The 12,437-nt window shown below is 56.5% G+C and overlaps 1 protein-coding gene across 2 annotated transcripts in view; it reads left to right on the forward strand.

Annotated features, from left to right (window-relative positions):
- The first annotated feature begins 2,725 nt into the window (after window positions 1-2,725).
- The window catches only part of CSNK1G2 (casein kinase 1 gamma 2), a 42,704-nt gene continuing 32,992 nt past the window's right edge, over window positions 2,726-12,437 (forward strand). For both annotated transcript variants that reach the window (XM_064734043.1, XM_064734044.1), the window contains exon 1: window positions 2,726-2,846. The gene's annotated coding sequence lies outside the window, so the exon portion shown is untranslated. The remainder of the gene's footprint in view (window positions 2,847-12,437) is intronic.

The following is a 12,437-nucleotide window of genomic DNA, read 5'->3' on the forward strand; positions in this document are numbered from 1 at the left end:
CAGAATTTTCCTGACGCTCTAAAATCAGCTTTTTTGGTAGGAGCAAACACCCACAGGGAAAAGTCCTGCAGCCAAACGTTGTGGGGAGAGCTTTTCCCCGGAATATTTCTGTGACAGGAGAAAAGAACCAACTCAAGCAGTTGGAAATGCTGAAATGGGAACTTGGGGTGGTGCTGTCCCCCAAACCCACAGAAATTCATTTACCCATTGCCTGAAAATACTTTTGGGGTGCATCTGCTCCATGCTGTGGTGAAGATGTGACCAGCAGGGTCGTGCAGGGGTGTCCCCTCCTTCCAGCCTTACCCTGAAAGCCTCAAATTGGGGCTTTTCTCTCAAATTTTCTCTCAAATTGAGAGAAAAGGGATGAGAAGGAAATGATCTGAAATGAGGCTGAGGGGACACTGGGATGGAGTGTTTGTCCCCAGGTGAGCAATCAGAAGAAAATTAAAGGTTTCAGCAGCTGGCACTGGGGTCTGTGTCCCTGCTCAGGACACCTCAAAAAAAAAAAAAAATCTCAAAATTAAGGAAATTTCCAATTAGCCAACTAAAATGATACAAAATTAGTATTTCTGCCCCGTTCTAACTAAAACCACCACACTGTCCCAGCAGATCGCAGTCCTGGAGCTCTGTTCCCTGCAAGGCAGTGCCTCTGTTTCCCTCAGGGCTGATGGCCCCAGAAAGGTGACAATGCTGTAAAATGCCACCCTGTGTCCCCACGGGGTGGGTGCCACAGCTCTGCCCCTCTGCACAGCCCCAGTGCCCGTCCCGAGGCTGCCCCTGGGGTGGGGATGGGTGTGGGGATGAGGGAAATGTGCCCCAAAAAGGGGCTGGACCCCAGAATGGGGCTGTACCCCAAAACAGGGGCCTTATCCTAAAGCAAGGCTGTGCCCCAAAACGGGGCTGTGCCCCAGAATGGGGCTGTACCCCAAAACAGGAGCTTTACCCCAGAACAGGGCTGTGCCCCAAAACAGGGCTGTGCCCCAAAACAGGGCTGTGCCCCAAAACAAGGCTGTACCTCAGAGCAAGGTCTGTATCCAAACATGGGGGCTGAACCCCAAAACAAAGGCTTTACCCCAAGACAGGGGCTGTACCCCAAAACAGGGCTGTGCCCCAGAGCAAGGTCTGTATCCACATACAGGGGCTGTGCCCTAAAACAAAGCTTTATCCTAAAACAAAGCTGTACCCCAAAACAAGGCTGTGCCCCAAAACAGGGCTGTACCCCAAAAGGGGCTGTACCTCAGAGCAAGGTCTGTATCCAAACATGGGGGCTGTACCCCAAAACAAAGGCTTTACCCAGAACAGGGCTGTACCCAAAACAGGGCTGGACCCCAGAATGGGGCTGTACCCAAAACAGGAGCTTTACCCAAAACAGGGCTGTACCCCAGAGCAAGATCTGTATCCACATACAAGGGCTGTACCCCAAAACAAAGTTTTATCCTAAAACAAAGCTGTACCCCAAAACAAGGCTGTGCCCCAAAAAGGGGCTGGATCCCAGAGCAAGGTCTGTATCCAAACATGGGGGCTGTACCCCAAAACAAAGGCTTTACCCCAAGACAGGGGCTGTACCCCAAAACATCCCAAAACAGGAGCTTTACCCCAGAACAGGGCTGTGCCCCAGAGCAAGGTCTGTATCCAAACACAGGGGCTGCACCCCAAAATAGTGGCTTTATCTCAAAACAGGGGCTTTACCCCAAAACAAGGCTGTGCCTCAAAGAGGGGCTGTGGCCCTAAATATGGTTGTACCCCAAAACAGGGGCTTTACATCAATACAGGGGTTGTACCCCAAACAAGGGCTGTACCCCAAAACAGAAGCTTTACCCCAAAATAGGGATGTACCTTAAAACATGAACTTTACCCCAAAACAGGGGCTTTATCCCAAGACGGGGATGTACCTTAAAACAGGGGCTGTACCCCAAAACAAAGGCTTTATTCCAGACGAGGGGCTTTACCCCAAAACAGGGCTGTACCCCAAAACGGGAACTTTACCCCAAAAGAGGGGCTTTACCCCAAGACAGGGACGTACCTTATAACAGGGGCTGTACCTCAAAACAGGAGCTTTACCCCAAAACAGGGCTGTACCCCAAACCAGGGGCTGTACCCAAAACAGGAGTTTTACCCCAAAACAGAGATGTACCTCAAAACAGGGGCTTTACCCCAAACCGGTGGTTTTACCCCAAACCAGGGCTGCACTCGTTGCGGGGCTCACTCCCATAAGAGGGCCTGTCCCCTATAACTGGGTCCATACCCCGCCATGTCATTCCCTGCAACAGGCCCGTGCCCCGCCTGCACGGTGGGATCCATATCGCGACAGCATCGCGATAACCCACACCGGAGCCACATCCACCAGTGGGGCCGGACCCTACAGGGTCCCCTACAGCGCGGTGTGCTCCCTGTGTGAGAGCCGCGCCCTCCTTCCCTGCAGAACGCTGAGGCAGCGCGGGCCCTGTCGCGACAGCGGCGCCTGTCCCGAGAGCGGCGCCAGGCAGCGCGGGGTTAACCGGAGCTGCCGTAAAGCGCGCGGCGCTGCCGCACAGCCGCAAAGCCGCCGCCTGCCGGCCGCTATTCCCGAACGCGCCCTACGCCAGCGCCGCTGCGCCGCCACCCTCGCGCCCGCTGCGCTTGCGCCGCGCTCCGCCCCGCCGCCCGTATTCACCAAGCGCGGTTGCGCCGCTGGCGCGCGGGCGCGCACGGGCGCGGCGCGGCTCGTACGCCGTTGGCGCAGCGCGGGCCGTACGCCGTTGGCGCAGCGGCGGAGGGGAGGCGAGCGGGGCCGGGCCGGGGGCGCCGCCATGGGGGAGCGGCCGCGGGGCAGCGGCGCCGCCGCCCGGCGCTGAGAGACCGCCGAGGTAACACCGGGGGAGCACCGGGGGACGGCGGGGGCCCTGCGGCCTCGGCTCCGCACGGCCGGCACCGGGGAGGGGCGGCCGGGCCGGGCGGCGCCGCGGGCGGGGGCGGCGGGGCCGGGGCGGTGGCGGGGGTGGTTGAACGGCGGGAGGGGCCCGGAGAGAGGAGGGGGCTCCGGGGGTCGCGGGGGTGCCGGGAGAGGCCCCGGCTCGGCATGGAGAGGTCGCCGGGCGGTGGGGCTGAGGGGGGGTCGGTCTGGGCCCGGGGACAGTGGGGGGCTGTGGGGGTCACGTTGGGATCGGGGGCTGGGGAGGCTCTGGGGCCGCGCTGGGGTCAGGCCGGGCCGGTGTGAGGGCCCAGGGCCGCCTCGCCCCGTCCCTCCCGGCCGTGCCGGTTCTGTGGCCCCGGGAAGAGCTGCGAGCCCCCGGTGCCCCCGAGGCCGGGCGGGCGGCGGGGATGGGGTCGGATGGGCCCCGCCGTGTCCCCGCAGCCTGCCCCAGCCTCGCAGCGCGTTGGCTCCTTTGTATGTGGCTTTCCTCCCTCCGGAGGGCTTGGGAAGTGTTTATTTGGGGAAAGGACCGTGCTGAAGCTGGTATTTCAAACGGCTTTTTTTTCCTCAGCGAAGCGGGTGAGGATGAATGCGAGGAAAGGGAAAAGTGGCCTCCCCCTCCTGCCCCCAGCAGACAGGAGCCGACTTGAGCTGTTGGAGGTTTGCAAATGAGGAGGCTCTGCCCGAGGCCCGTGGCTCCTGTGGCTGGCTGGCAGGAGGGAGCCGAGCCAGGGCTCTGCATCTCGGGCAGCAAACAACGGGAAGTTGTGGGGATGGTCAGGAAGGTGCCTTTTCTTTTGTGTGCTGGGCAGCCTGAAGACTTGCCGTGTTTGGTGTATTTTAAAGTTAAAAAGCAAAGTTTCACAAACCCCTTTTGAGTTGCCGTGATATCAGTCGGTTCCAAACAGTTCAAGTTAGCCTGGACCCGGGTTGAAAGGTGTGTAAAACCTTTGGAAGTTGCCTCCTTAGCTAATCTGTTTGTTTTCCTCCACACAACAAGTGGTTGGAGGTGTGGAAGTGCGTTCTGAGGGGTGTGTGAGTTCACCTGCCAGCCAGGCTGCCCCTCATTGTGTGCCCCCATCTCCCCACGGCCAGCACACAGGTTTGAAAACTGGGCCTTATGTAACAGATTGGAGCAAACGTTTGGTGTTTGCCAGTGGTCTGACAAAGAATTGCTGCAAATTAGGGCAGGAGGCCTCCATGGGGAGCCTTTGCCGTGGCAGGATAGGTTTGGCTGCTGTGAGGAACTTGCCAAAGATTTGTTGGTTTTGCTTTCATTTGGTATGGTGCAGATAGGGACGTTGTTTGGTCAGTGTTTTATCACTCCTGAGCAGCTTTGGGGTGCTGGGAGGGTTGTGGTGCTGCCTGGTCCAACACCACCAGCATGCTCAGGTCTGTGGGAATGTGAGATCTGGAGGGGGTGCTCAGATCCCTGAGCCTGGAGAGGTGCTTTAGGGGTTTGATCTCCTCTGTGAGGCCTTATAAATCACTTTAAAATCATTTGTGTCGCTCCTTTGCCTAAACAGCAGCATCCACGGGGTGCAGCTGGTGTGGTTTGCAGGGCAGAGATGGTGTCCAGCAGCTTCCCTGGGTGCTCTGGATGGGAGCTGGGTGCTCTGGATGGAGCTGGGTGCTCTGGATGGGTGCTGGATGGGAGCTGGGTGCTCTGCCCCTAGCAGTTTCCCTGGATGGAGCTGGGTGCAGGATGGAGCTGGGTGCTCTGGGTGGGAGCTGTGTGCAGGATGGGGCTGTGTGCTCCTGAGTTGAGCGTAATTTAGCTGGATGGAGCTGTGTGCAGGATGGAGCTGTGTTCTCTGCCCCCAGCAGCTTCCCTGGCTGGAGCTGTGAGCTCTGCCCTAGCTCTGGGTGCAGCTCCTGGCCCCGGTGGCTCAGCAGGTTCCTGGTGCTGCTCTCAGAGCAGCCTCCTCACCGTGCCCCTCGTTTTGTATTCCGTGTCAGAGCTCCTGTGCAGCCCAGGCTGTTGTCAAAACTGTTCATTCGGGAGTGACTCAGCGGATCAATGGGAATGACATGAGGGCTGTGCTCGTGGACAATCACTGGTTCCTCCCCCCTGCAGCCCCTCTGGGCTGGAAGACACAACAACGTCTGAGAGCAGCTGCCAATAAACCTCTCTGCTGGGCTCGGCCTGGCTGTGCTCTGGAGCTGTCTCCCCCTGCCCAGCCCCTTCCCTGTTGTTTCCTAGCTGGGATGGGCTGTGCTGGAGCAGCACTCGTGTGCTTGGCTGTGCCTCCAGGTGTGTGCCTGGCCCTTGCAAACCCAGGGTGGGTAGGAAGCTGTTTATCTCTGCCTTCAGACAGGAACTGCAGCTCCACAGGCACTGAAGGGAGGGCTGAGGAAGCCTCGGGTGAGCAGCAAGCCCTGATGTGCTGTGGTGGGGTGAGCAGGAGAGCTGCAGCCCCTGGGCTGGGGAGGGGATCCTCCCCTGGCTCTGCACGGGTTTGGTAGCAGTGGCCTGGTTTGCCCTGTGCTGCTCCTGGGACTTCCCAGTGCAGTTTGAGGAGTCAGAGCTCTTCCCTTGTGGTGCTGCTGAGCAGGGACACACTTGGGTGCCAGCACAGGAGCTTCCTGCGTGTGTTTGCCACGGCTTTTTGCTGAGAGCCTGTGGGAACAGCTCTGCCCACAGCCCTGTAATTGGGCTGTGCCTGGGCAGACGTGGCTCCTTGTGGGTGCAGTGAGGAGCTGTGAGCCTGAGCCTCCTTCCTCGGCCCAGACATGGTGTGGCCTGGAGTCTGCTTCTGCCCAGCTGTACCTGTGGGCTGGGAGGGACAGCAGGTCCCAGCAGCTCTGGGGTTCTGCAGGAGGACAAGTCATCTTCCTCTCAGAAAAGCTCTCTGAATGGTTTTGGGGTTTCGTGAGAGGCTGCTTCTGCTTCCTGCTGCCAGTTGCTGTCTCTGGTAGATTCATTGCTGTAGAGAAGCAGCAGCTTTGGTTGTGAGGGAGGTAAAAAGGTGATTTTCTGCTGGGGCAGCTGAGTGTGGAGCTTCAGGCTCCTGTGTCAGGCTCCCTGATTCACACCAGCTGCCCTCCTCCTCCTGAAGAACTCTAAATTCCTGCCCGGGCTGTAGCCCTGCAGCCCTTCCTGTGGGCAGCCCCTCCCTTGCCTGTTACATTGATGCATTATTTCTAATAACTGCCTTGGAAAAAGCAGCCTGTGCACCAGGAACTGGCGTGACAGGACGAGGAGGAATGGCTTCCCCTGACACAGGGCAGGGTTAGATGGATACTGGGAAGAAATTCCTGCTTGTGGCAGTGGGGAGGCCCTGGCACAGGTTACCCAGAGCAGCTGTGGCTGACCCTGGAAGTTCCAAGGCCAGGTTGGATCAAAGGAGCACCCTGGAGTAGTGCAGAGGATTAGGGGGTGGAACTGGGTGAGCTGTAGGCTCCCTTCCAACCCAGACCATTCTGTGATTCCATTCTGAGGTGTTCCAGCACACCCCTGCCTTGTCTGTCCCACCCTGTCAGGTTCCTGTGGTGCTCAGAGCTGTGACCCCCACTCACAGCCCTCAGCCAGGAGGGAGATGGTGCAGGGGCTGTAAAACCACAGAACATCCCTCTGCCTTCTGCTCAGAGCGTGCAGCAGCACATCAGCACCCACCATCAGCCTGTGTGGTGTAGGAAATGGCTCTTCAGGTAAGCTGAAACTTCTAGGTAGGGCTTTGCAGGGTGTTTCAAAATGCTACAGGGAGCAGGAAGTCTCTGGTTTCACCCCCCGCCCACAGTAAGGAGGGTTTGCTCCTGCAGCACAGGAATTCAATTAGTTCTGTAAAGAGTTTAAATTGGTTTCTTTGGCTCCAGTGAGATGGTGGATAGGAGTTCTGTGTCTCCAGGAGGATCTCCCAGTGTTTATAGAGTCTATTGTGCTAGAAGGTTGGTGGCAGTGGACTTTCCAAGCAGTGCCCTGCTGTCACCTGCCTCCCCACTGCATCAAGAATTCAATTAGTTCTCTAAAGAGTTTAAATTGGCTTCTTTGGCTCCAGTAAGATGGTGGATAGGAGTTCTGTGTCTCCAGGAGGATGTCCCAGTGTTTATGGAGTCTGTTCTGCTGGGGGATGGTGGCAGTGGCCTCTCCAAGCAGTGCCCTGCTGTCACCTGCCTCCCACTGCATCAGGCCCCTGGCACTTGAAACATCACAGCAGAATCCTCCTCACTCGTGGGAAACACAGCTCTTGAGGCCTTGTGGTGACAGTGAAACCAGGTGTGCTCTCACAGTCCTGTCTGTGAAAGGCTTGCACTGAGATGGTGACATGGAGGAAACCCAGAATCCTGCCCAGTGAGGCCCAGCTGAGCTGAGCCCAGGCTGGGGAAGGGTCCCAGTGCCAGAGCAGCACAGACACATCCCCTGGTGCCTGGGGACTGCTCTGAGCGAGAGCTGGGCACTGCTGTGTGTTGTTCAGTGTCTGCAGGGCAGGGGTGGCAGTAAGTTGGATGTGAGAGCAGGATTTGGGATGAGGCAAGGCGCTGTTGCCTTGGAAATAAGGTGCTCTTGGCTTCCCAGGGTGCTGGAGTCTGGAGGAAAGGAGCGTTAATTTTTGAGTCATTCATTTTTACATGTCCACCAAGCAAAGAATGTCCTGTAGCCCTTTGTTACTTAATGTTATGTAATGCTTTTTAATGAGGCAGGGCTGGCCTTTGCTTTCCCAGTGGTGAATGAGACAGTTGGCAGGTGATGCACGGGCTTTGTCACCCTGACAGGGATGTTCTTAAGTTAATAAACAGAGGTTAAGGTTGAGCTTGAGCTTGGATTTTGTGCAGCTTTCCTTTGGAGGAGCTTTGCAGCCCTGCAGCTGAGCAGTTTGAGCAGCAGGAGCGGTGCTGGGAGGGCTGTGGGGGTTCCCTGGGAGCACAGCCAAGGCTCTGGGGGTTTGTTCCTCTTCCCAGCCTGGGGGCTGCACACTCTTGCTAAGAGGGGCTGCTTGGTGTGGGTGGCTGAACGATGGGCTCAAAAAGGTCAGTGGAAATCTAATTTAAACCCCAACAGAGCTGTGTTTGTGCTACAAAAGCTCCATTCTTGCAGACTCTGTCCTTGCCCAATGTTTTCAGGTAAAAAAATCTTGCTGCTTTTGAGGTAGCACCGAGGTACAAACAACAAAGCAAAAAACCTTTTTTTCTCTTATCCTTTTTTTAGCAGGGACTGTTGGCAGTGATGAAGTTTATACTCTGCTTGGTTTCCCTGGTTTGATGTGGGGAGAGGATGGTGCTTTCCAGCAACTTCTGTGCCGTGTGTGTGGGCGAGGGGCAAGCTGAGGCTTTTCTGGAATCCCCTCGCCCCCAGCTCTGCCAATTCCTCTCATCCCAAGGCAGTGCTGCTTTGAGTCAGTCTGGTTTTGGTGGTGCCAGGCACAGGGAATGCTTAGGAAGGACTCTGGGACAGAGGTGGGGTCTCTGTGCTGGTGGTGCCAAATCCAGGGAATGTTTAGGAAGGACTCTGGGGGCACAGGTGGGGTCCCTGTGCTGGTGGTGCCAAGCACAGGGAATGTTTAGGAAGGACTCTGGGGCACAGGTGGGGTCTCTGTGCTGGTGGTGCCAAGCACAGGGAATGTTTAGGAAGGACTCTGGGGGCACAGGTGGGGTCTCTGTGCTGGAAGGGGCTGCTCAGAGTGAAGAGCTGCACCTGGCTCTGGGAGTGCAGGGTCTCTGTGCTGGGGGATGAGGAGGTGTTGGTGCTCACAGGTACAGGCTGGTCTCTGCCTTGAGCCTTGGGAATTCCTGCTCAAACTTGCTGCAGCTCGTCCTTCCATGGGCTTTGGTGGCTGGGGAGGGAATAGGAAGTGCTCAGAGCTTTAACATTTCCTCCAGGGTGACTTGCAGCTGGTTTTAAACCCACACTGTTTGCAGAGGGGTGTCTGTCTCATCAGGGGATCTCCCTGAGAGCTTGTCAGAACCCCCAGCAGATTCCCCAGCTTGATGCACCATCATAAGTGTCTTGGGAAGGAATTAGAGAGGAATTCCAGCATAGCAGAGCTCTCCATCTCCCACAACCATGTGGGATGTTGTCAGGAGCTGCTCTCCACTGCTCAGTCCCTCTCCTGCTCCCAGGCCTGCTCAGAGCTGGGCAAGAGCTCCTGGGCTTACAGGGGAATGAAAGGGAAGCTCATTTAACACACCCCAGGCTGAATTTAGCAGGATACGAGCAAACCCTGTGAGTGTGAGTGAGTGTGTACCACATCTGTGCCATTTAACCTTTCTCAGGGTAACTGTTGAGGTGTTGTGGTGTTGGAGCAGACTCTGGTTTGGGGTGGTTTTGGCAGGGGCTCTTTGCCTGCACGGGGGCTGATGGAGCAGCCAAGCTCAGGCTTGGATCATCAGCAGCATCTGGACATCACAGAGCTGCTCTGGGGTGCAGCAAACCTGGCTCTGCAGGGCTCAGCTCTGCTGCCCTGATCCACGACATCCCAGGACCTGGGTGCTGCCAGCCTCAGGTGTACTGACCTCTGTGCAGGTTTCTTTTTCCTCCTCACCCTTCCCTCTCCCTTTTACCGTGCTGCCATGTCTCTGACTGCTCTCCTGCCTTGCTGGGATGTTTTCTCACAAGAGCCAGCACGTCTGTGAGGGGCTGGGCTGCCTGCAGAGCAGGAACAGCCTGGAGCATCCTCTGCACTGAGGAGCTGGGCATGGCTCATGGAGAGCTGGGCACCTTTGGGAATGCTGCTGGTGCAGCCACAGGCAGGCAGCACAAGGTGTGCAAATGCCCTGGGTGGCACCCATGGTTCCCAGCAGGTCTTCTCCAGTGTCTCTCTGAGGATATAAAATGACAGAGCTGGAGATGAGGCTCAGACTGGTGCTGTGCCCGGTGCAGAGGATGCGCTGCAGCAGCCTTGGCTGGGTGCCAGCAGACACCCGAGGTGTGAGAAAGCACGAGCAGGGACAGTTCCCACTGCTGCTTGTGCTCCTGGCAGGGCACCTGCAGAGCCTGAAATCCGACTGCTCCCAGGAGAAGAGTGTCACACTCAGTGCTTTGCTCCTATTTTTGTTCAGAGCCAGAAATCAAAGTCCAGAGCGGTGCTTCTCCAGCCAGAATCATTGAAAGGCACTTGTTGTTGTTTTAGGGCCAATATTTAACTTGTGCCTTCCATGAGGAATGCCTGTTAGACTCCAAATATTTGCCTTAAGGAAGAAGTTTGAGGGAAGAATGTCCAGAGCTGGCGGGGAAGCAGAAGGAATTCAGGAAATGAATTTAAGTCTGTGCATGTCCAGGTGTGTGTGGCACAGCCTGTGTTCCCTGGCAGGGCCCTGGCAGGTAGGAGCAGCTCTGGCTGAGCCCTGGTGTGGAATGGCTGGGAGGAAATGTTTGTGTGCTGGAGCTCAGGGCGTGTCTGCTCCCTCAGCCCCAGTCCTGCCTGCCAAGGGGATTTAAAGGCACAGGCTGGGAGCTGCTGCTGTGGGCAGCCAGGCTGAACTTGCTGATAAAAGCAGCTTATCAGAAAAGAAATGCCTTGCTGCTTTTGCTTTCTTTGTGGCCTGTGGTGGCAAGGGTTCATCAGCTGTGAAATCCTCTGCAGTGGATCCTGCTAATGGCAGGATTTCCATTCCCTGGGCTGGCTTGATGGGGTGTTCATGGCTTCTCCTCACCTCCCTGTGGGATCCTTCACCTCCCTGTGGGATCCTTCACCTCCCTGTGGGGATCCTTCACCTCCCTGTGGGGATCCTTCACCTCCCTGTGGGATCCTACACCTTTCACTGTGATCCTTCACCTCTCTGTGGGGATCCTTCACCTCTCTGTGGGATCCTTCACCTCTCTGTGGGGATCCTTCACCTCCCTGTGGGATCCTTCACCTCTCTCTGGGATCCTTCACCTCTCTCTGGGATCCTTCACCTCCCTGTGGGATCCTTCCCCTCCCTGTGGGATCCTTCCCCTCCCTGTGGGATCCTTCACCTCCCTGTGGGATCCTTCACCTCCCTGTGGGATCCTTCACCTCTCTGTGGGGATCCTTCACCTTTCTCTGGGATCCCTCACCTCTCTGTGGGGATCCCTCACCTCCCTGTGGGATCCTTCACCTCCCTGTGGGATCCTTCACCTCCCTGTGGGATCCTTCACCTCCCTGTGGGGATCCTTCACCTCCCTGTGGGATCCTTCACCTCCCTGTGGGGATCCTTCACCTTTCACTGTGGGGATCCTTCACCTCTCTGTGGGGATCCTTCACCTTTCACTGGGATCCTTCACCTCCCTGTGGGGATCCTTCACCTCCCTGTGGGATCCTTCACCTCTCTGTGGGATCCTTCACCTCCCTGTGGGATCCTTCACCTCTCTGTGGGATCCTTCTCACAAAGTGCCCCCACAACCAGGTATATCTTGCTGCTGGTTCAGTGCTGAGCTTGTCCCACGTTTCTCCCAGGGCTGTGTGCTGGTGGATGTCAGGATTCAGCTCAGGGTTTGGTGGCCCCTCAGGCTGGTTGTGGTGTGTGGGACACAGGGATTGAGAGGAGCCTGATCCCCTTCCCAGCCCCTCTCTGCACACAGGGCAGGTGAGGAGTTCTGGGTCTGCCTGGGAAGTCTGAGCTTCCTCAGCTCCATGGTTACCCTCTGCCCTGACTTGTCATGCTCTGTGCTGTTCATTGGATGGTTTTGGCTGGGTTTGACTGTTTTAGGCCTGGATACAGAGAAAACATGTTTCCTCTTGAAGCAAAACCAAAGGCATGTGAGGCTGCCTGCAAGGGGAAGGCTCTGCCTGGGCTCCTGTGGCTCAGCACAGCTCTGAAAGGTTGGGAACTTCTTTGTGCCAGTGTGGCAAAGAGCTTGCAAGCAACCCTTAGGCCCAGCCTGAAGCTGAGCCAAGCCCAGCCAGAGCCTGGCTCTGGCTCTTAGTCCCAGCTTTGGTGCTGGGGAAACAAAGAGGAGTGAGAGCCCCATCCAGCCTGGAATGGATAGTGGGATGCTGGGCAGCTGTGGGAAGTCTTGGTCTCTTGCCATAATGAGACTTGATGGGTTTAGGCCCACAAATTGGCTGCTTAATGAATGAGGGAGCCAGGGGAGCTGTATCCTGTCTGCAGGGGTTGAAAGAGGTGATGTAGACTAGAAACATGAGTAATTAACTCCAAAAAAAACCAGGAGAATTTGGGGTTTTGGATGGAAGTGTGTACTAGAGAAGGGTAAACGTGTGTTGGCTGGGATTTCTGGGACAAACCAGAGAAGTGAGAGCCCAGAAATGAGGGAGAAAGGACAGTCTGTTCGTGCAAATAATGTTCCAGGTATTAATAGCAGCAAGATGAAATGGGTCCTCCTGGGGGTGTATCCTACATGTCCCTTCATGGCAATGATCCCTCTGATTTTATAAATCAAGCCTTTGTGTAGGGTTGAAAGAAGCAGGTAAGGGGAAGGGAGGAACCAGCAAGACTGCACTGGGTGTAGCTGTTTGAGAGAATCTTTGGGATGAACCCCTTGAAAGATTCCCAGTACACAGCAGCGCCTCTCCAGCTGTGTCAGTCCTGTGCTCTTCCTGTTCAGTCCTGGCCTTCTCATCCCCTGCAAAATACACAGGTGGGGGACGAGGGAAGATGAGAAAAAACCCTTTGGAATGTGCCTTTC

The sequence above is a fragment of the Zonotrichia leucophrys genome, chromosome 28 (assembly GCF_028769735.1).
Source record: "Zonotrichia leucophrys gambelii isolate GWCS_2022_RI chromosome 28, RI_Zleu_2.0, whole genome shotgun sequence".
NCBI classification, from domain to species: domain Eukaryota; kingdom Metazoa; phylum Chordata; class Aves; order Passeriformes; family Passerellidae; genus Zonotrichia; species Zonotrichia leucophrys.